Genomic DNA, 23,330 nt, shown 5'->3' with positions numbered 1-23,330 from the left:
AGAGAATTCAGAAGCGGGAATGCAAAAACTAGGGCACGGAAAGCAAAGGCGGCTAAAAGCGCAGCTCTTATGGGATATTCTCGAGCCAGATACAGTTTCAAAAAGTGCCCAGTCATCACCCGGCGGTTATTTCCAAAATCCCAGCATGCCACGTGGTCATTCGGCAGTTATTTCCAAAAAGCTGGTGGGCCACCTCATCACTCGGTTGTTATCCTCAAAATAACTCGGCATTACCTCTAAAGTGCCGACGTCACCACCCAGTCACTCGGCGTTGCCTCTAAAACGCTGATTTCGAGCTCAATCGCTCGGCATTACTTCTAAAATGCCGACGGCGACCTTTAATCACTCGGCGTTGCCTCCAAAACGCTGATCTCATGTTCAATCGCTCGGCATTACTTCTAAAATGCCGACGGTGACCTTTAATCACTCGGTGTTGCCTCTAAAACGCTGATCTCGTGTTCAATCGCTCGGCATTTCTTCTAAAATGCCGACGGCGACCTTCAATCACTCGGCGTTGCCTCTAAAACGCTGATCTCGTGTTCAATCGCTCGGCATTTCTTCTAAAATGCCGACGGCGACCTTCAATCACTCGGCGTTGCCTCTAAAACGCTGGTCTCATGTTCAATCGCTCAGCATTACTTCTAAGATGCCGACGTCGACCTTCAATCACTCGGCGTTGCCTCTAAGACGCTGGTATAGCGTTCAGTCGCTCGGCGTTACTTCTAAAACGTCGATACAGACTACAAAGTTACTCGGTAGCTACTTCTGGAAGCGTCAGTATGATGTCCAAGTCATCCGTCTACTGTCTCAAAAGAATCAGTTTTATAATCCAGCAAAGCAAGCCATCAAGAAGAAGCCAACATCATTCTTTCATTAAGGGAAGACAATAAGCTTACAAATCAACTCTTTGCGAGTTGATGCTTCCCTACTATTACTACATTACATCACTACTACTACTATACTACGCTATACTACTCTACATTACTACTACATTATTCTAACTATACTATACTAATATCTAAAGACCAGTGGCGTTTAGCCACTGGCCTTGCTGCTGCTGCCGTCGCCGCCCTTGGTGCTGCCCTTGCTGCTGCCGCCTTTGGTGCTGCCCCTGCTGCCGCCGCCGTCACCGACCCTGCCGCCGTCGCCGCTGCCCCTGCCACTGCCGCTACCGTCGCCGTCGCCGTCGTCGCCGTCGTCGTCGTCGTCGTCCTCGTCCTCGTCGCTGCCGTCCGAGTCCTCCTCATCCGAGGAGTACTCCGACTCATCCGAGCCCTCGAGCCCGGAGCGCTCGACGGCCCGGATGTACGTCCAGACTTCCGCGGCTATCCCCTGGGAGTCATCCGAGTCATCGGACGACGCCGGGGGAGAGACGGGAGCCGGAGACCCCTCGGACTCGGAGGAGAACTCCTCCTCCGAGTATTTCAAGTCACCGAAATCCTCCGATGGAGGAGTCGGTTCGCGCTTGCGCTTGTTGCTCTTGCCCATGGCGGAAACAGACGGGAGAGAAGGGAAGGAAGCAGTAAAGAACAGCAAAGAGATGTGAAAAAACCAGAGGGGCAACAGCGTTATTTATAGAAGGGAAAGGCAACCGCTCACCTCCAACCGCGGTCACTGAACAGTCGCAATGCATTCAATAAACACTTCCACCCGTCTGGAGACACGTCAGGCGGCTGACGCCGTTTCATGCAACACTACACCCATTGGGACTCCAGTCAACAGCGCAAAGGATATGATTACACTCGCCGTCCCATCACATTACTACTCAGAAGTAGCCGGCTAAAACACTCAGCGTACCAAGCCGTCCCTTGCCCACACCCATTGGGGGGGATGCCCAGGAATTATCAGTATATTTTTCAAAATGGTCACATCTGTGCAGGGCATGCGGTGAATGCCCCAGGACAAAAATGAGATATCAACAAGAGTTAGAGGGAAGCCAAATATAGCCAGCAGAGTGCAAAATATGGTCGACAGACACGACTTGAAGACTAGACAGAGAACGTCCATCAAATGTCCAATCAGTCACAGAGCAAATAAATTACATTACCTAGCAAGATACAGATAGATTGCGAACCCGGATGCAAAAGACAAAATACATGCTGACCTCTGAAGCATAATATTGATGACATAGTGCGGATGACATCATGCCAATTTTTTACAAGCAGAAAGGATAATCTTCAGCAAAAGGACACAAAAGGAAGACCTTGAGAGCACCTAGAGGGGGGGGGGGTGAATAGGTGATCCTGTAAAAACTTCAAACTTAAGCCACAAAAAAACTTGTTAAGTGTTAGCACGATTATTGCCAAGTGGCTAAGGTGAAGTCTCAACAAAACACAGTACCACAAGAGAATCAAGCACAGAGTGACACAGTGGTTTTATCCCGTGGTTCGGCCAAGACCAACGCTTGCCTACTCCACGTTGTGGCGTCCCAACGGACGAGGGTTGCAATCAACCCCTCTCAAGCGGTCCAAAGACCCACTTGAATACCACGGTGTTTTGTTTTCCTTTCACTATCCCGTTTGCAAGGAATCTCCACAAATTGGAGTCTCTTGCCCTTACAAGTATATGATCACAAATGAAACACAGAGTAAGGGAGGGAAGCAACACACACAAATCCACAGCAAAAGCGCACACACACGGCCAAGAATCGAGCTCACAAGACTATCTCAGAGTTCTCACTTAGAACAGAGCTCGAATCACTTAGAAACACAAACGAATGCGCAGAGACTTAGTGTGGATGATCAAGAATGCTCAAAGGTTGCTTGTATCTCTCCTCCATGCGCCTAGGGGCTCCTTTTATAGCCCCAAGGCAGCTAGGGGCCGTTGAGAGCAAATCCGGAAGGCCACCCTTGCCTTCTGTCGTCGGGGGCACCGGACAGTCCGGTGCACACCGGACACTGTCCGGTGCCCGATTTGTTTCCTTAAACGGCGAAGACGACCGTTGCAGACCGTTGGCAGATCTGGCGCTGTTGGCGCACCGGACATGTCCGGTGCACACCGGACAGTCCGGTGCCGTCTTCCGACCGTTGGCTCGGCCACGTGTCCCGCACGGATTGCGCGGCCGACCGTTGGCCCTGGCCGACCGTTGGCTCACCGGACAGTCCGGTGCACACCGGACAGTCCGGTGAATTTTAGCCGTACGCCACCGGCCAATTTCCCGAGAGCGGCCAGTTCGAGTCGCGCCAGCCTGGCGCACCGGACACTGTCCGGTGCGCACCGGACAGTCCGGTGCTCCAGACCGAGCTGGGTCTTGGCAGCACACAGCCAAGTCCCTTCTCCTTTTCTCTATTCTTCTTCTTTCTGTTTCTAACACTTAGACAAATATATTAGTACTCAAAACCAATGTACTAAGGCTTAGAAACATACCTTTACTTCATGATTTTCACCTTGTTCATCCATGTACATAAATTCCCAATTAAGCACATGTGTTGGCACTCAATCACCAAAATACATAGAAAATGGCCCAAGGGCACATTTCCCTTTCAATCTCCCCCTTTTTGGTGATTTATGCCAACACAACATAAAGCAACTAGAACAAGTGCAAAATCACTTTAAATAAAAACTCAAATTGGTTTTATTCAATTTTGGCATATATGGATCATCCTTTGCCACCACTTGGTTTGTTTTTGCAAATCAAACTCAAATCTCTATCTCTAAGTCAAACACACATGTTGAAGTATAAAGAGAGTCATTCCAAAAGAGATTGATCAAAGATTTCAAAAACTCCCCCTATCAATACTTCTCCCCACAAGAAACCAATTATTGACAAGAGAGACAACATAAGAATTTTGACAAACCAAAAATTCTATTCTACTATTTTCAAAATCTCTCAAGTGGTAGCTGATCCATTTATTGCTTTGGCCTTTATTTTCTCCCCCTTTGGCATCAAGCACCAAAATGGGATCAATTTGTGGCCCTTTAACCCCATTGTCTTACCAAAATCTTCACTTAAGAGCAAATGACAATAAGAGTTAATGAGATGGACTTGGAATAAGTTACCCTCTCATCGGAGTGCAGTGGAAGTCTTTCATGGTCCAAGTCCACCTTTCCCTTTCAATCCTCCTTCGAGACTAAATCATCAAACTCAAGCACATGGTTAGTCTCAAAGGGTCAAGTTGTAACACATCTCCCCCTAAACATGTGCATCACTTTGCAACGGACTTGTGAGGTCCAGGGAGTGTTTGTACAACTTGAGCACCATAATAAGCAACATAATGCAAAAAGGAACATGATCAAAAGCATAACTACATGTATGCTACAATTCAATCCAGGTTCCGCGAATCTAAGACATTTAGCTCACTACGCAACCTGCAAAAGGTCTTCTCATCTAGAGGCTTAGTGAAGATATCGGCTAGCTGGTTCTCGGTGCTAACGTGAAACACTTCGATATCTCCCTTTTGCTGGTGGTCTCTCAAAAAGTGATGCCGGATGTCTATGTGCTTTGTGCGGCTGTGTTCAACAGGATTCTCCGCCATGCGGATAGCACTCTCATTGTCACATAGGAGTGGGACTTTGCTCAGATTGTAGCCAAAGTCCCTGAGGGTTTGCCTCATCCAAAGTAGTTGCGCGCAACACTGACCTGCGGCAACGTACTCGGCCTCAGCGGTGGATAGGGCAACGGATGTTTGTTTCTTAGAGTTCCATGACACCAGGGACCTTCCTAAGAATTGGCACGTCCCCGATGTACTCTTCCTATCGACCTTACATCCAGCATAGTCGGAGTCTGAGTATCCAACTAAGTCAAAGGTAGACCCTTTTGGATACCAGAGCCCGAAGCAAGGCGTAGCAACCAAATATCTAAGAATTCGCTTCACCGCCACTAAGTGACACTCCTTAGGATCGGATTGAAATCTAGCACACATGCATATGCTAAGCATAATATCCGGTCTACTAGCACATAAGTAAAGCAAAGAACCTATCATTGACCGGTATGCTTTTTGATCAACGGACTTACCTCCTTTGTTGAGGTCGGTGTGTCCGTCGGTCCCCATTGGCGTCTTTGCGGGCTTGGCGTCCTTCATCCCAAACCGCTTTAGCAGATCTTGCGTGTACTTCGTTTGGGAGATGAAGGTGCCGTCCTTGAGTTGCTTCACTTGGAACCCAAGGAAGTAGTTCAACTCGCCCATCATCGACATCTCGAATTTCTGCGTCATCACCCTGCTAAACTCTTCACAAGACTTTTGGTTAGTAGAACCAAATATTATGTCATCAACATAAATTTGGCACACAAACAAATCACCATCACATGTCTTAGTGAAAAGAGTTGGATCGGCCTTCCCAACCTTGAAAGCATTAGCAAGTAAAAAGTCTCTAAGGCATTCATACCATGCTCTTGGGGCTTGCTTAAGTCCATAGAGCGCCTTAGAGAGCTTACACACGTGGTCGGGATACCGTTCATCCTCGAAGCCAGGGGGTTGCTCCACGTACACCTCCTCCTTGATTGGCCCGTTGAGGAAAGCGCTCTTCACATCCATTTGAAACAACCTGAAAGAATGGTGAGCGGCATATGCTAGCAAAATACGAATGGACTCTAGCCTAGCCACAGGAGCAAAGGTCTCCTCAAAGTCCAAACCTGCGACTTGGGCATAACCTTTTGCCACAAGTCGAGCCTTGTTCCTCGTCACCACCCCGTGCTCGTCCTGTTTGTTGCGGAACACCCACTTGGTTCCCACAACATTTTGCTTCGGACGAGGCACCAGTGTCCAAACTTCATTGCGCTTGAAGTTGTTTAGCTCCTCTTGCATGGCCAACACCCAGTCCGGATCTAGCAAGGCCTCCTCTACCCTGAAAGGCTCAATAGAAGAGACAAAAGAGTAATGCTCACAAAAATTAACTAATCGAGATCGAGTAGTTACTCCCTTGCTAATGTCACCCAGAATTTGGTCGACGGGATGATCCCTTTGAATCATCGCTCGAACTTGGGTTGGAGGTGCCGGTTGCACTTCTTCCTCCACCACAAGATCATCTTGTGCTCCCCCTTGATCACACGCCTCCTGTTGATGAACCTGTTCATCGTCTTGAGTTTGGGGTTTCACCATAGTTGAGGAAGAAGGTTGATCTTGCTCTTCTTGTTCCTGTGGTCGCACATCACCAATCGCCATGGTTCGTATAGCGGCCGTCGGAACATCTTCTTCATCTACATCATCACAATCAACAACTTGCTCTCTTGGAGAGCCATTAGTCTCATCAAATACAACGTCGCTAGAGACTTCAACCAAACCCGATGATTTGTTGAAGACTCTATACGCCTTTGTATTTGAGTCATAACCTAACAAAAACCCTTCTACAGCTTTGGGAGCAAACTTAGAATTTCTACCTTTCTTCACTAGAATGTAGCACTTGCTCCCAAATACACGAAAGTAAGATACATTGGGTTTGTTACCGGTTAGAAGCTCATACGACGTCTTCTTGAGTAGGCGATGAAGGTAGACCCTGTTGATGGCATGGCAAGCAGTGTTCACGGCTTCCGTCCAAAAGCACTCGGGGGTCTTGAACTCTCCTAGCATCGTCCTCGCCATGTCAATGAGCGTCCTGTTCTTCCTCTCTACCACACCATTTTGCTGTGGTGTGTAGGGAGCGGAGAACTCGTGCTTGATCCCTTCCTCTTCAAGGAACTCCTCCACTTGAAGGTTCTTGAACTCGGACCCGTTGTCGCTTCTTATCTTTTTCACTTTGAGCTCAAACTCATTTTGAGCCCTCCTGAGGAAGCGCTTGAGGGTCCCTTGGGTTTCAGACTTATCCTGCAAAAAGAACACCCAAGTGAAGCGGGAAAAGTCATCAACAATAACTAGACCATACTTACTTCCCCCTATGCTTAGATAGGCGACGGGTCCGAAGAGATCCATATGCAGCAGCTCCAGGGGTCTTGAAGTGGTCATCACATTCTTGCTGTGATGCGCTCCTCCCACCTGTTTCCCTGCTTGACAAGCTGCACAAGGTCTATCTTTTTCGAAATGAACATTGGTTAGACCTATCACATGTTCTCCCTTTAGAAGCTTGTGGAGGTTCTTCATCCCCACATGTGCTAAGCGGCGATGCCACAGCCAGCCCATGCAAGTCTTAGCCATTAAGCATGCATCTAGACCGGCCTCTTCTTTTGCAAAATCAACTAAATAAAGTTTGCCGTCTAATACACCCTTAAAAGCTAGTGAACCATCACTTCTTCTAAAGACAGACACATCTACATTTGTAAATAAACAATTATATCCCATTTGACATAATTGACTGACAGATAGCAAATTATATCCGAGACTCTCCACTAAGAATACATTTGATATAGAATGCTCATTAGAAATTGCAATTTTACCTAGCCCTTTTACCTTGCCTTGATTCCCATCACCGAATATAATTGAATCTTGGGAATCCTTATTTTTGACGTAGGAGGTGAACATCTTCTTCTCCCCCGTCATATGGTTTGTGCATCCGCTGTCAATAATCCAGCTTGAACCCCCGGATGCATAAACCTGCAAGGCAAATTTAGGCTTGGGTCTTAGGTACCCAACTCATGTTGGGTCCTGCAAGGTTAGCACAAATGTCCTTAGGGACCCAAATGCAAGTCCTGTCTCCCTTGCATTTTGCCCCTAACTTCCTAGCAACTATTTTCCTATCCTTTCTACAAATAGCAAAGGAAGTGTTTAAAGCACAATAAATTATAGAAGGTTCATTTACTACTTTCCTAGGAGCATGAATAACATTCTTTCTAGGCACATGAGCAATATTTCTCCTAGGCATATCCCTATCATGCTTATAAGAAGAACTAGAGGCAAACATGGCATGAGAATCATAAACATGTGAATCAAAATCATTATAAGCATTTCTAGCATTACTCCTATCATAATACATAAAAGCATGGTTCTTTTTAGCACTAGTAGCCATAGGGGCCTTCCCTTTCTCCTTGGCGGGAATGGGAGCCTTATGGCTTGTTAAGTTCTTAGCTTCTCTCTTGAAGCCAAGTCCATCCTTAATTGAGGGGTGTCTACCAATTGTATAGGCATCCCTTGCAAATTTTAGCTTATTGAAATCATTCTTGCTAGTCTTAAGTTGAGCATTAAGACTAGCCAGTTCATCATTAAGCTTGGAAATTGAAACTAGGTGTTCACTACAAGCATTAATGTCAAAGTCTTTACACCTAGTACAAATTTCAACATGTTCTACACAAGAATTGGATTTGTTTGCTACTTCTAATTTAGCATTTAAATCATTGTTGACACCTTTCAAAGTAGAAATGGTTTCATGACAAGTAGATAGTTCAAAAGAAAGCATTTCATTTCTCTTAACTTCTAAAGCATAGGATTTTTGTGCCTCAACAAATTTATCATGCTCTTCATACAACAAATCCTCTTGCTTTTCTAAAAGTATATTCTTTTCATTCAAGGCATCAATTAATTCATTAATTTTGTCTATCTTAGATCTATCTAAGCCCTTGAACAAACATGAATAATCTACTTCATCCTCATCACTAGATTCGTCCTCACTTGAAGAAGCATAGGTAGAGTTGCGAGTACATACCTTCTTCTCTCTTGCCATAAGGCATGTGTGACGCTCGTTGGGGAAGAGGGTTGATTTGTTGAAGGCGGTGGCGGCGAGTCCTTCATTGTCGGAGTCGGACGAGGAGCAATCCGAGTCCCACTCCTTGCCTAGATGCGCCTCGCCCTTTGCCTTCTTGTAATGCTTCTTCTTTTCCCTCTTGTTCCCCTTTTCCTGGTCATTATCATTATCAGGACAGTTAGCAATAAAATGACCAAGCTTACCGCATTTGAAGCATGATCGCTTCCCCTTGGTCTTAGTCTTGCTTGGCTGTCCATTGCGACCCTTTAGCACCGTCTTGAATCTCTTGATAATGAGGGCCATTTCTTCATCGTTGAGTCCAGCCGCCTCAATTTGTGCCACCTTGCTAGGTAGCGCCTCCTTGCTTCGTGTTGCCTTGAGAGCGAGAGGTTGCGGCTCGTTGATCGGACCATTCAAGGCGTCGTCCACATATCTCGCCTCCTTGATCATCATTCGCCCGCTAACAAATTTCCCAAGAACTTCTTCGGGCGACATCTTGGTGTACCTGGGATTTTCACGTATATTGTTCACCAAGTGAGGATCAAGAACGGTAAATGACCTTAGCATTAGGCGGACGACGTCGTGGTCCGTCCATCGCGTGCTCCCGTAGCTTCTTATCTTGTTGATAAGGGTCTTGAGCCGATTGTATGTTTGCGTTGGCTCCTCGCCCCTTATCATTGCGAACCGTCCAAGCTCGCCCTCCACCAACTCCATCTTGGTGAGTAAGGTGACGTCGTTCCCCTCATGAGAAATCTTGAGGGTGTCCCAGATTTGCTTGGCGTTATCCAAGCCGCTCACCTTATGGTATTCATTCCTGCACAAGGAAGCTAGAAGAACAGTAGTAGCTTGTGCATTCTTATGAATTTGTTCATTAATGAACATGGGACTATCCGAACTATCAAAATGCATTCCACTCTCTACAATCTCCCATATACTAGGATGGAGAGAGAATAGGTGACTACGCATTTTGTGGCTCCAAAATCCGTAGTCCTCTCCATCAAAGTGTGGGGGCTTGCCGAGTGGAATGGAGAGCAAATGAGAATGTGAACTTTGCGGAATACGAGAGTAATCAAAAGAAAAGTTCGAATTAACCGGTTTTCTTTGTTTGTCGTAGTCGTCGTCCTTTTGGGAAGAAGAGGACTCATCGCTGTCGTAGTAGACGATCTCCTTGATGCGTCTTGTCTTCTTCTTCTTCCCATCTCTTCGCTTGTGGCCCGAGCCTGAGTCATGGGACTTGTCATCCCTTGGCTCGTTGACGAAGGACTCCTTCTCCTTGTCGTTGATCACAATTCCCTTCCCCTTAGGATCCATCTCTTCGGGCGGTTAGTCCCTTTCTTGAAGAGAACGGCTCTGATACCAATTGAGAGCACCTAGAGGGGGGGGTGAATAGGTGATCCTGTAAAAACTTCAAACTTAAGCCACAAAAAAACTTGTTAAGTGTTAGCACGATTATTGCCAAGTGGCTAAGGTGAAGTCTCAACAAAACACAGTACCACAAGAGAATCAAGCACAGAGTGACACAGTGGTTTTATCCCGTGGTTCGGCCAAGACCAACGCTTGCCTACTCCACGTTGTGGCGTCCCAACGGACGAGGGTTGCAATCAACCCCTCTCAAGCGGTCCAAAGACCCACTTGAATACCACGGTGTTTTGTTTTCCTTTCACTATCCCGTTTGCAAGGAATCTCCACAAATTGGAGTCTCTTGCCCTTACAAGTATATGATCACAAATGAAACACAGAGTAAGGGAGGGAAGCAACACACACAAATCCACAGCAAAAGCGCACACACACGGCCAAGAATCGAGCTCACAAGACTATCTCAGAGTTCTCACTTAGAACAGAGCTCGAATCACTTAGAAACACAAACGAATGCGCAGAGACTTAGTGTGGATGATCAAGAATGCTCAAAGGTTGCTTGTATCTCTCCTCCATGCGCCTAGGGGCTCCTTTTATAGCCCCAAGGCAGCTAGGGGCCGTTGAGAGCAAATCCGGAAGGCCACCCTTGCCTTCTGTCGTCGGGGGCACCGGACAGTCCGGTGCACACCGGACACTGTCCGGTGCCCGATTTGTTTCCTTAAACGGCGAAGACGACCGTTGCAGACCGTTGGTAGATCTGGCGCTGTTGGCGCACCGGACATGTCCGGTGCACACCGGACAGTCCGGTGCCGTCTTCCGACCGTTGGCTCGGCCACGTGTCCCGCGCGGATTGCGCGGCCGACCGTTGGCTCACCGGACAGTCCGGTGCACACCGGACAGTCCGGTGAATTTTAGCCGTACGCCACCGGCCAATTTCCCGAGAGCGGCCAGTTCGAGTCGCGCCAGCCTGGCGCACCGGACACTGTCCGGTGCGCACCGGACAGTCCGGTGCTCCAGACCGAGCTGGGTCTTGGCAGCACACAGCCAAGTCCCTTCTCCTTTTCTCTATTCTTCTTCTTTCTGTTTCTAACACTTAGACAAATATATTAGTACTCAAAACCAATGTACTAAGGCTTAGAAACATACCTTTACTTCATGATTTTCACCTTGTTCATCCATGTACATAAATTCCCAATTAAGCACATGTGTTGGCACTCAATCACCAAAATACATAGAAAATGGCCCAAGGGCACATTTCCCTTTCAGACCTTCGAGTGGATTATCCTCAAAAATCCACTTGAAGCTCGGGGGCTACACACATTGGGTGCACCTCTGGTGCACCCCATGGATTATCATTCCAAGCCAAGATAGTGCCAATTTCTAAAGCGTGGGACAAGATTAAAAAAGCTAACCCTCAACCGAAATGAAGGAACACAAATGGAAATAATCTCTACTGAAGACCTTCGAGTAGATTATTTTCTAAAATCTACTCGAAGCTCGGGGGCTACACCCATTGGGTGCACCTCCGGTGCACCCAATGAAGTTCAGAATCCTACAAATTGGAATGCCGACCTCCAAGGCACAGACACGAAACTAGGCTTTGGTCAACGAGTGAACGGAGCAGGAGAAGACAACAGGAAGCCATCTTTCTTCAAATCACCTGCAAGCTGGACCTGGGATCTTCGGGTTGATTACCTCTAAATTAACCCAAAGATCGGGGGCTTGTGGGGGATAGATATCCCCCGGGTCCACTAAAAGAGTAAAGGACCTCACGAAAGGCCCAAGGGCCCAATAAATCGTAAGGTCATTCTTTCGTGGGCCTGGGGAGAAACAACCAGCGAAGCAGAACGACATAACGGCCGGATGGGTACAAGCCCGGACGGCCCACAGCATCGAGCGAATGACCGCAACAGAGATCCGACTTTCCCGCGCAGAAGCCTCCATGCAACGAAGCCACGCGAGGATAAGTCAGCGAGGGTTACGTAGGGATAATCTCAAGAGGTTCACTATCTTTTAGCTACTTGTTGCTATCTTATCCACGTGTACTGCCCCACGGTCGAGTATATAAGGCCTAGGGGGCACCCCTTCAGAACGATCGACCCATTACTTAGCCACCCACATCAACTCTCTGTATTCTCGATCCAGAGAGCTCTCTTGTAATCACATCCACCAAGCATACTCATCAGGACGTAGGGTGTTACGCATCACTAAGCGGCCCGAACCTGTAAACCTTGTCCACCGTCCCTCGTGCGATCGGCACGAACCATTTTGCTACAGTTGTCAACACCGTCCTACTCCTAAAACACCTTGAGGGGCAACGCCGGGTGTGCGGTCGGACCCAAAACACCGACAATACCCGACCCGTTTCCACCCCTAGTCCTCATCCACGGAAAGATGGACACGAATTACAAGGAAAAAAAGAAGCAAACGAGATAAAGGCCCGTCAAACTGCTCTTCCGGCACCTCCACCCTCAAAGGAGAACAGAGAGAAGCTTGTCGTCATGGCAACTCCATTCTACCCCGATGTCCTCTTCATCGGGGTAAGAGCGGAATCGTCCCCCATCTCCGACGACGAGCCAACCATGCCTGTGGAAGAACCTCCTCAGCGAGAAGCTCGCCGACGGAGAAATCGACACCGGAATGTTCGGCGGCATCATGAAGCCGGAGAACGAGACCCGGTGTAGCCTGTATCACGAGATGAGATCTCGGAGGTGGGAGAAACTCCTGATGAACGAGTCTTCAAGGAAAGGAGGAACTCCCACCGACGTGATCGTCGGCAAGCTCAAGAGCAAGCTGAACAGGATGCAAGGATATGCCGAGAGAACCCTCTCTTCGCGCGAAACCTGAACCCTTAATTCACCCGCGCCATGAACACACCGAGTGAGGTCGGGGGAGTATTGGCTCGGATAGCTGATGGCCTCCCCGGACTCTAGACGCTGAAGGGTATAGGCGGCTGCTCACTCGAGCGGCTAATCATCTTCTGCCTCTCGCTCATCCTCTGGGCGATCTACGACACGCCATCAACAGTCGGCAAGATGCGCGGAGCTCCATCAACGCTTCACGCGAGCGGCGACATGAGAACGAAATACGGCACCGAGAAGAGTACGACTGGGATCATGGCGTTCCTGCACGAAGTCAGGCCGCTAGAGCTGAGTCGGCAACGGCTTCAACTGGCGGCACAACCCGGGATGGTCGAGGCAGCACATCGGCAACTCCCCTCCCCGGGACCAACACCACAATTGTCGATAGGAGGACACGTGTGGAGTATCTGCGCTCACTCCGCGTCTCAGGGCTATTCAATGGCTCCCAAACTTCAAGGTCTCCAACGTTGACAAATACGAGCTCAAGCAGGACCCGGGAGGCTGGTTGGCCGTCTATACCCCCGTCGCCCGGGCCGCTGGGGCAACTAAAGATGTGATGACTGCGTACTTACCCATCGTCCTTGGGCAAGATGCACTACAATGGCTACGACACCTACCCCAACACTGCATCAACGATTGGAGCGACTTCAATCGATGTTTTATCGCCAACTTCCAATCCCTCTCCGACAAGCCGGCGCAGCCATGGGACCTCAAATCCATCAGGCGCCGTGGGGATGAGAATCTTCGGTCATACCTCAAAAGGTTTCAGACCATGAGAAATCGCATTCCTGAGGTTGCTGAAGCAGCAGTGATCGAGGACTTCTACCGGGGATCTAATGACTCAGCTTTCGTCCGAGCCATACTACAAAAGGCGCCAACCACTTCCGAGCAGTTGTTCAGGGAGGAAGACCTCTACATCACCGCTGGTGAGCGTGCCCAGGACCTCATCGGGGGAACGAAGCCTGCTCCATCTGCACCACGGCGTGACGCAAACCAGCTGACCGACAAACGCTGGGAGAAGAGGCCTCGTGAAGAAGTCCATGCCGCTGGACCACCCATCTCTCATGCCCGAGGCGCACCCCACGGAGGCGAACGAACATTGGACGACATCCTTGACGCACAGTGCCCATACCACAAAGATATGCACCACACCCTTCGAAACTGCAGAGACTTCAAGCACTCCGTCGGGAATGGCCGACCCTTCCAACCTCTACCACCTCCCCCACCACGAGGACCTGGAGAACCTCAACAACCTCAGCAGTAGGAAGGGGGAGGAGGCGAAGCGTTCCTGCGCGTCGATGGAGAAGTCAATGTTATCTTCAGCGGACACGGGTCACAAGAGAACAAAAGGCAACAGAAGCTCAACGATCGACAGATACTGGTGGCGACCACCAGTACTCCCGCCCCCTATCGGTGGTCAGAACACTCGATCACCTTTACTCTGGCGGATCAATGGCTCAACTTCGATCATCCGGGCAAGTACCCGCTCCTCGTCCATCGGGTGATCCGAGAGTGCAGGGTAAAGAAGGTGTTGGTGGATGGAGGAAGCAGCATCAACGTCACCTTCGCCCGGACGCTCCTAGGCTTGGGAGTCGCACTCAAAGAGCTCCACGAGTCAGACACTCCTTTTTTTAGCGTTGTGCCGACCGAAGGAGAATACCCGCTTGGATACATCTACATGCCTGTCACCTTTGGAACTCCAGAAAATTACAGAACCGAGTTCCTGAGGTTCAAGGTGGCAAGTTTCGACTACGGATACAACGCCATCATCGGTAGGCCAGGGTTAGCAAAATTCATAGCCATTCCACACTATTCGTACATGATATTGAAGATGCCGGGAACACAAGGAATCATCACCGTGCGCGCTGACATCCAAGGCGCCACGGAATGTTTCTGAGTGGCCATTTGGGCGGCCCTCACCACCAAACCGCCGACGACTTCCTCCGCTCAGGCGAACTCAAAGCCTGAGGAAGACCTCACGATACCTGCGAATGAAGCTCAAGCCATGACCTCTATGTGGCCAACTGAGGAGACAAAGAGAATCAACCTCGGGTTCGCTGATGAACGCAAGACTGCCATCATCAGCTCCAACCTGGATGACAAATAGGAAGGCGCGCTCGTCCAGTTTCTACAAGATAACCGAGACGTATTTGCATGGCAGCCTGCGGATATGCTGGGAGTCCCGAGAGAGCTGGCCAAGCACAAACTAGAAGTCTATCCCCAGGCAAGGCCGATCAGACAAAAATTATGTTGTTTCATGCCTGACAAGAGAGAGGCTATTCACGCCGAGCTAGCTCGCTTAGTCACAGCAGGGTTCATTAGAGAAGTACTGCATCCTGAGTGGCTAGCATATCCTGTTCTTGTACTCAAAAAGAATAAAGTGGATTGGCGCATGTGCATCGACTATACAGATCTCAACAAACATTGTCCGAAGGATCCCTTCGGACTCCCCAGAATAGATCAGGTGGTAGATTCGACCGTCGGATGTTCTAAGTTGTCCTTCCTGGACTGCTACTTTGGATACCATCAGATCAGCCTGGCAAAAGAAGATGAAGAAAAGACAACATTCATTACCCCGTTTGGAGCTTTCTACTATACCTCCATGTCATTCGGCCTCAAGAACGCTAGAGCGACTTACCAGAGATCTATTCAAACATGCTTGGCCGATCACTAGGGCAAGTGGGTAGAAGCTTATGTCGATGATGTGGTGATCAAAATAGAAAATTTAGAAAACTTCATCGAAGATTTGTAGCTGGTTTTCAACAGCCTAAGACGATACCGGTGGAAACTCAATCCGGAAAAATGCGTCTTTGGAGTACCAGCAGGGAAGTTGCTCGGATTCATTGTCAGCCACCGAGGAATTGAAGCTAACCTAGAAAAAATCGAGGCTATCATGAGAATGGAAGCACCACGATCACAGAAGAAAGTGCAAAGGCTTACTGGATGCATGGCGGCCTTGAGCAGGTTCATATCAAGGCTATGAGAAAAAGGCTTACCATTCTACAAGTTGCTCAAGAAGGTAGACAAGTTCCAGTGGACCACAGAAGCACATGAAGCTCTCGATGCACTAAAGAAGTTCTTGACCACGCCACCAGTACTAAAGCCGCCACGCCGAGCCATGCCAGAACAACCGGTAGAAGATCTGTTGTTATACATCTCCTGCACGACTCACGTGGTAAGCACCGCATTAGTAGTCGAGCGGGTAGAGGAAGGACACACATATCCAGTACAGCATCCAGTCTATTTCATCAGTGAAGTTATGTGATCCTCTAAAAAGAAATATCCTCAAGTTCAAAAGCTCCTATATGCAGTACTTCTAACTGCTCGTAAGCTCCGTCACTACTTTGACGACCATAAAGTCATAGTAGTCACTGGGTTTCCAATAGGAGATATACTTCACAACAAAGAAGCCATTGGAAGAATAGCCAAGTGGGCTTGCGAGCTGGGAGCTCACGACATTGAGTTTCGGCCTCGCACGGCAATAAAGACTCAAGCACTAGTTGACTTCATATCAGAATGGACCGAGCAACAAGTACTAGACAACCCGGAAGCTACAAAAGTATGGCGAATGTATTTTGATGGCTCGCTGAAGCTACAGGGAGCAGGCGCAGGAATCCTTTTCATTGCCCCTAGAGGTGAACAACTCAAATATGCTCTTCAGTTATCATTCCCAGCATCAAATAATGCAACAGAATATGAGGCTCTGATCCATGGATTGAACATTGTCATATCACTGGGCATTAAGAGGTTAATGGTATACGGAGATTCACTCGTGGTCATAAGTCAGATAAATAAAGACTGGGATTGCTCGACTGATTCTATGGGTAAGTACTGTATAGCCGTCCGAAAATTAGAAGACAAATTTGAAGGACTAGAATTTCATCACGTGGAAAGAGATTGCAACGCAGCAGCAGACGCGTTGTCAAAACTAGGATCCAGTCGAGCTCAGGTCCCACCTGGAGTTTTTGTCCAGGAAGTGTCACGCCCAAGCATTCCCTTAGATCAGGCAGAAGAGTGCAATGCTTTGAGCCAGCCAGAGTCAGACTCTAATGACTGGAGAGAGCCTATCATCAGGTATATAAAGAATGAAGAGAACTGGATGATAAAGCAGCAGCAGAATGCATCGCAAGACAGTCGGTCCACTACACCCTCATAGGGGACGCACTGTACAGAAGGGGTGCAATAGGAGTCCTCATGAAGTGCATTTCCTCGGTTACTGGGAGACAACTACTAGATGAGATTCATGCCGGACAATGTGGAATACACGCAGCATCCAGAACTCTGGTTGGGAAAGTCTTCAGGTCTGATTTCTATTGGCCAACAGCAAAGAGTGATGCAGCCGAGTTAGTCGAGAGTTGTGAAGCTTGCCAATTCTTGTCAAAGCAACAACATTTACCAGCACAGTAGCTGCAGGCCATACCCATAACATGGCCATTCGCGTGCTAGGGATTAGACATGATTGGACTCTTCAAGAAAGCTTAGGGAGGTTATACTCACGTGCTGGTCGCCATCGATAAATTCACTAAATGGATAGAGTACAAACCTATTGCTTCTCTAACTTCAGCCAAGGCAGTGGAATTCATACAAGATATAATATTCAGGTTTGGGATACCAAATAGCATTATAACCGACCTGAGATCTAACTTCACCAGCTCTGAATTCTTTGATTTCGGTGAGCAATGGAGCATCTAGATCAAATATGCATCAGTAGCACACCCAAGAGCTAATGGTCAGGTGGAAAGGGCTAATGGAATGATATTGGAAGCACTCAGGAAGAAAATCTTCGACAAGAATGAAAAGTTCATAGGAAAGTGGATCGGAGAGTTGCCATATGTGGTTTAGAGCCTAAGAACTCAACCCAGTCGAGCTCTGCATGGAAACACCCCCTTCTTCATGGTCTATGGTTCGGAGGCAGCGCTACCTGCCGACCTCAGGTTTGGAGCACCAAGGCTGGTCTTCGAAAGCATAGCTGAAGCAGAAGCCACCAGGCTAGAAGATATTGATGTGCTAGAGGAAGAGTGAGTGAACACGATAATTCAGTCAGCTAGATACCAGCAGACCTTGAGGTGCTATCATGATAAGACTATACGACATCGCTCCTTTGAAGTGGGAGACTTGGTCCTTCACCGAATTCTAACGGGGGAGGGACGGCACAAGTTGTCACCACTATGGGAAGGACCACTCATTGTGTCAGAAGTCACTCGGCCAGGATCATATCGACTTACTCAAATGGATGGTACGGAAGTGGAGAATTCATGGAATATAGAGCATCTTAGAAAATTTTACCGTTAGCAAGACCTCAAAAGCTATCGAATCAATGTTGTACTCTGTAACTGGAGAATACATCATCAATAAAAGATTTCGTTCTCAAAGGCATTCAAACTGACGATTATCAATTGACTTCAATTCAATTAGACTGGGAATCAACGCACTCACTCGACTTAGGGTGACCACTATACTCTACTAACGGAGCAATCGGCTTAAGTCAGCGATGACCTAAGACGGTGCGACATGCTCACACTTACTCGACTTAGGGTGACCACTATACCCTACTAACGGAACAATTGGCTTAAGTCGGCGTTGACTTAAGACGATGCGACATGCTCACGCTTAATCGACTTAGGGTGACCACTATACCCTACTAATAGAGCAATCGGCTTAAGTTGGCGATGACTTAAGATGGTGCGACATGCTCACGCTTACTCGACTTAGGGTGACCACTATACCCTACTAATGGAGCAATCGGCTTAAGTCGGTGATGACTTAAGACAGTGCGACATGCTCACGCTTACTCGACTTAGGGTGACCACTATACCCTACTAACGGAACAATCGGCTTAAGTCGGCAATGACTTAAGACGGTGCAACATGCTCATGCTTACTCGACTTAGGGTGACCAATATACCCTACTAACGAAGCAAATCGACTTAAGTTGGCAACGACCTAAGACAATGCGAAATGCTCACATCTACTCATCCTAGGGCGACCACTATGCCTTACTAGCCAAGCGATTGACATAAGTCAGGAAAAAGCTTCAAAACCAGCACGCCACATTTACTTCAACAATCATGCTGGACGACCGTTACGTCCTGACAACAAAAACAAAATGTTGAAATCATCAGCACCAAGGACACATTCTAGTGCCCTATCCATCGAGTATCCGGACACAATGATCACACACACATAGAATTCACAAATACATTTAGTATTTCCTAAAAACATCACTACGGTGAAACGTCTCTATTTGGCAATGTCTTTCACAGGGGCAATTGAAGAAGAAGGGTGACTCGAGGCATCAGGCGCAACCTTGACGTCGGCAACAATGTCATCAGGAACAACTACATCGAGCCTTCTCATCAAGATCCGCCCCGCGTGAATGGCTTTGTCCATAGCCTTGTCACGCTGAGCCTTCAGAATGGCGCAATTGTCCTCCGAAACTTTGGTAGCCAGTCGAGCGGCCTCTAGCTCCTGGGCGACTGACCTCTTGGAGGCACGCAGATCCTTAACGATGGAAACCTTGCTTGACACCAACTGTCTAAGCCGTAGGACCTCATCCTGAGACACTTGCAGCTCGTGACGATGATGATCCAGATCCGACATAGTAAAGCGATGGCTCCTCTCCAAGATGGTTAGAGAATTGCTGGCATCGCGATACAACCTATCCAGATTATCGCGAGAAGCTGCAAGCATTTGTTTCTCCTCCTACAGACAAAGAACAAGTTTCAGCATCCAGTAAATAGTAAGCACAACAGAGCCAATTAAGGAAGTTTACCTCGTGTACTGTCCTCTCGGAATTAAGCTGAGCCTTGAGAGAAAAATTCAAAGAATGTGCATCATCCAAAGAAGTAGAAACCCGAGCCAGGTTGGCCTGACCTTGAGAATACTTCTCTTCAAGATCAGAGTACCGTCGGGTCGAGTCGGTTTGATATTGAAGATGTTTTTCCTCAAGCTCAGAACATCGCCGAGCCATATCTGATAAGACAGTCAAAGAAGGATACACGGTTAAAAACGAGTGAATCAATCAGCAAAATAGGAAATGAAGTTACTAACCAACGTTTGATGCCTTCAAGTCAGCTATCTGTCTCTGAAGCAGCAATGGGTTCCACCGCACCAAGGACAGAGCTCCTTCTAGGACAGAAGCACCATATGATCTCAGCTGGGCGGACATTACATCCACTAGAGCTTGTGATTGAAGATAGATAAGTATGAGAGATATAGCTGACAATGAAGAACAATACAGGGCAGACAGTTGACTCACCTGAAGGTTAGAGAAGAACAATGGCAAACCCAAGTCAGAAGGAGCAGTATCATGGCCCAGCGAAGGAATATCAACAGGAACCATCTGAAGAACGTTGTCAGGGGTGAGCTTAGCCCCACTAGCAGATACTAAACCCCTTGCATCCAGTTCGCCGGCCTCCAAGGCGATTGGTTGATTCAAAGCCACAAAAGCATGCATCACTGTCGCCCCATCGGATCGTGGTGGAGACAACCCAACATGGACGTCCATGGAGGTGTGGGAAGAAGAATTCACTCGAACACCCTCGGGGGCTGGGTTGCAGCTCGTGTCACCCACCTGAGCCGGATCATTACCAGCAACACTCTCGGGGGCTGGGTTGCAGCTTGCGTCACCCACCTGAGCCAGGTCACTACCGGAAACGCCCTTAGAGGCTAGGTTCTCGGCAGCAGCCACCTCTAAGGCTGAAGGATCTTCTGTCACCTCCATGTGAGTCGGACAATCCTGACCAACGTCTTGACATCGAAGACTACCTTCTAAAGTCGACGATGCACGAGACATTGCTCAGGATACCTCTAATCCCACGTCGGGAATTTCCGAACGGACAGTCATCATGTCATCAGTAGTTGGCTCCGATAGCAAATCTTAAGGGACGACCTCTTCAAGAGCTTGGTCAAAATCCGATATTAATAGTTCTTGAAGGCCAACAAGAGCGGACAAAGCCGGAGAAGGAATATCACTATCCCCTCTACTACCCCTGTAACGTCGTCTGTTCTTACGAATCAGTGGGATTTCTTCTTCTTATTCGTCCTCATCAACTATACGATCAACAACCGGCGCACGATCACACCCATTGGGTTCAGCTTCAGCGGGGTTGCACCCATTGGGATCAGCTTCAGCAGGGTTACACCTAGTAAAATTAGCTTCAACACGGTCACACCCCTTGGGATCAGTTTCAGTATGAATGCCACCATTAGGACCAACCTCAGGAAGGATTTCCGCGGGTACTTCATCACAAACTAGAGCAGAGGGGCCTACATCCTGGTCCAAGCATGACAATCACCGAAGCCGTCTCTTTTTATTTTTCTTCTCCTCAACAAGAGTAGTCGGCCGTTTAACTAGGCAAGCATGCTTCGGGCGAGTACCCTCAGGTTGCTGAGTCTCCACTATTTTGTCAAGCCCCTATCCAACCGTGATAGCCATCATTTTAGCATGGGTCGAGTCAGAAGATTCCCCAGCTAGCATATCAAGCATAGATTTTATCTCTACATCATCTAGACTGGTCAGCATCTCAAAGTGAAATTGCCTCTCATTATCGGGAAGATCTCAAAAGAAAGCAATCAGAGCTTCAACATCCTCGAGAGAGGGTCACACTCTAAGACCCAGACCACTATCACTATTAGGAGGATTGGACACAAAATCAGAAAACGGCCTGTGAGATGGCAAATTCCAAGCAAAATAAGCAACAGGAGCACCAACATTCGACACTCTGCTCCTCAGAATCATGTCTAGTCGGCTTACCAGATCCTTAGCAGGAATTCTCTTGTTGATAACCCGGGTAGAGTCATTTATGCCACTAAACAAATAAGCTGGATACGCCCTGTCTTTCAAAGGTTGTATATTCTTGAAGACGAAGTTAGTAACAACCGCTTCAGAAGTCAAACCTCTCTCCTTCAATAGGCAGATCTCAGCAAGCAGAACTCTAGCCTCTGTCACCTCTAAGGGAGTTGGAGATTCAACCCAGCTCGGAGTGCGCACATCTGGTTGTCTACCCGACCGAGAGGGGAGGGACTTGCAGTGGTTTTTCATAATAAACCATTCGAGACGCCAACCTTTAATGCTGTCCTTGAGAGGAATATCGAGGTATTCTGTTTTCCTCCCTCGGTGCATCTCCAAACTCGCGCCACCTACAAGTTGATTCTGCCCTCCAGCCATCCTGGGCCGACTGTGATACAAGTACTTCCACAATGCAAAATGGGGCAGAATTCCGAGGTAGGCCTCACACAGATGTACAAAGATAGAAATTTGCAAGATGGAATTGGGATTTAGATGGGTCAAGATCAGTTTGTAAAAATCAAGGAGACCGCAGAAGAAGGGAGAAATGGGAAGAGCAAGGCCGCGGATGAGAAAAGGGACATAGATAACGGACTCGTGGGTGTCTTCTGTCGGAACAGTAACCCCACGACAAATCCGCCAAGAGCAGAGCTCTTTTGGAGGAAGAACTCCAACATCAACAAGGTGGAGAAGGTCTGATTCCGAAACAACAGACATGTGGTTACCTGCAAATGGTAACTGACTGTTGGGGTCGATGGGAGGAATGATCACCGCAGCAGAACTCTGTCTCTTCCGTTTGGGCGCCATCGCAATTTCACCGGCAGATCAAACAGAGGTGAAATCTTAGAGAAATGGATGAATATTTCGAGGCGGAAATGCGAAGTTAGGGCTCAGAGCTCAAAAGTGCGTGTCGACATGAGTATAAATGGGGTTTTCCTAGGTGGAGCACCATTTCTAAAAATTGCCAAGTCATCACTCGGGAAAGCGAAACTTCCGACATAACTCGGCTGTTACCTCTAAAACACCGACAGTATCAGTCATAACTCGGTCGTTACCTCTAAAACACCGACAGTATCAGTCATAACTCGGATGTTACCTCTAAAACACCGACAGTATCAGTCATAACTCGGTCGTTACCTCTAAAACACCGACAATGTCATTCACAAGTTGGCCATTATCTCTAGAACGCCGACGACATCAGTCATAACTCGGCCGTTATTTCCAAAACGTCGGGAGAACCAAGCATAACTCGGCAATTACCAGTTATCGCTTGGTAATTATTTCTAATAACTTCAGCGGTGTTAGGCACCAGGATGAACTATAAATCTACTATAAAGAAAGAACGATGGAAAAGCAAGAGATCGCTAAGAACCACTGGAATTTCTTCATTATATAGAGGAGGGAAGTTTTACACAAACTCGAAAGCCGACTCATTATGAGTTGACCTTTCTTCCCTTTTTTACTACATTACTTCATCCTACACTACACTACACTACATTACATTACCTTATACTACATTACTACTCTACACTACAATATGCTACTAGCTACTACTATATTATTCTACTACTACTGCTGCTACTACTAACTATCTATACTAATATTTAAACCAGTGGTGTTTTGCCACTGGCCTTGCTGCTACTGCCGCTGCCCCTGCCGTCGCCCTTGCCGTCGTCGCCTCCGTCGCCCTTGTCGCCATCGTTGTCGTCGCCACCGCCGTCGCCACCCCCGTCGCCACTGTCGCCCTCGTCGTTGCCGTCGCCCCTGTCACCCTCCTCG

The sequence above is a fragment of the Zea mays genome, chromosome 3 (genome assembly GCF_902167145.1).
Source record: "Zea mays cultivar B73 chromosome 3, Zm-B73-REFERENCE-NAM-5.0, whole genome shotgun sequence".
In the NCBI taxonomy this organism is placed as follows: Eukaryota; Viridiplantae; Streptophyta; class Magnoliopsida; order Poales; family Poaceae; genus Zea; species Zea mays.
Note: the sequence above shows the minus strand (reverse complement) of the source record.